We start from the raw sequence: 1,500 nt of genomic DNA, 5'->3' as shown, positions 1-1,500 counted from the left end.
AATCTCAGCCCGGGTCCTTAGTCAAGCATGTATACTTAGTACCATGGGAATGGGGGGCTGTTAGTTGGCAGCCTGGCATGAAGAAACCACGCTCTGGTCCGGGCCAGACTGGTCAGTGGTGTCCGGGAGAGTCCCCCGGTGCCATAGAGGCATGGTGAGGGGTGGCCCAAGAAGGATTTCCATCTCTAATCCCAGCCCATGAGAAATTCCTTCCTTGAGCCTGTCTACTTAGTACAGTGGGGATGGGGGAACTGGCCCAAACAGTATTTCCAGCCGTAACCCCAGCCCAAAACCAGGTCCTTATTTGGGTCCATGTACTTAGCACAGTGGGCGCGGGGGGCTGGCAGTTGGCAGCTTGGCATGCAAAAACTGCACTTTGGGCCAGGCAAGACTCTGGTTGGGGGGTGTGGGATAGTATCCAGTGCCAGAGGCATGGTGTGGGGTGGTCCAAAGAGGATTTCCTGTCGTCAATCCAGCCCAAAACCCAGTTCCTTATTCAAGCCCATATACTTAGGACAGTATTTGCAGGGGCGGCCAGCTCAGGGCCTGGCACAGCCAAACCATGTCTTCAGTCAGGCAAGACAGCCAGGGGATATCATAGGCTGCCAAAGGGGATGTAGCTCAGTGGTAGAGCGCATGCTTTGCATGTATGAGGTCCTGGGTTCAATCCCCAGCATCTCCACTTTTCATGGGGCAGCAGGGCAGGCCCTACAGAGACAGGTTAGAAGGTCTCAACCTATTCAGCCTCCACAAGAGAAGACTGAGAGGGGATCTGGTGGCAGTTTACAAACTCCCCAGGGGGGACTGGAGAGAAATGGGGGAAGCTCTGTTCCCCCCAGGCACCCCCCAGGGGTACTAGGAATAACACCCTCCAATTGTTAGAGAAAATGCTCAGGCTGGACACCAGGAAACATTACTTTACACTTAGGGCTGCCAGGCTCTGCAATGGGCTCCCAAGGGAGGTGGTGCTCTCCTACCTTGGGCCTCTTCAAGAGGAGGCTGGGGTGACATGATCCTGGCACCCATTCCTGCCTGAGGGAGGGAGTCGGACCTGATGAGCTGTTTAGGTCCCTTCCACCCCCAAGTACTATGATACTATGACTCTGGTCAGAGATGACCAGGAGAGTCCCCTGGTGCAACAGGGACATGCTGTGAGGTGGCCCAAAACAGATTTCCAACCATAATCCCAGCCCAAGATCCACTTCCTTACTCAAACCCACATACTTAGTACCGTGGCTGGGGGGAGCTGTCCGCTGGCATCCTGGCAGGGCCAAGCCATGAGTTGGGCCAGGCAAGCTGTGGTCAGGGATGTCCAGGGGAGTCCACTGGTACCACAGAGTGACAGCGTGGGGTGGCCCAACAAGCATTTCCATCTCTGATCCCAGCCCAAATCCCAGTTCTTTATTCAGGCCCCTGTAGTTGGTGGCGTCTGGGCGGACGATCAGCTGGCAGCCTGGCACAGCCAAACCGTTTCCTGGGACGGGCAGGACTCTGCAGAGA

The 1,500-nt window shown here is 55.9% G+C and overlaps 1 non-coding gene across 1 annotated transcript; it reads left to right on the top strand.

Annotated features, from left to right (window-relative positions):
- Window positions 1–610: 610 nt before the first annotated feature.
- On the top strand, window positions 611–682 carry TRNAA-UGC (transfer RNA alanine (anticodon UGC)). The gene has a single exon. It is a non-coding gene; the product is annotated as a tRNA-Ala (tRNA).
- Window positions 683–1,500: the final 818 nt, after the last annotated feature.

The sequence above is a fragment of the Alligator mississippiensis genome, chromosome 1, assembly GCF_030867095.1.
Source record: "Alligator mississippiensis isolate rAllMis1 chromosome 1, rAllMis1, whole genome shotgun sequence".
NCBI classification, from domain to species: Eukaryota; Metazoa; Chordata; order Crocodylia; family Alligatoridae; genus Alligator; species Alligator mississippiensis.
The sequence above is the reverse complement of the archived record's forward strand: the minus strand, read 5'-3'. Positions and strand labels throughout refer to the sequence as shown.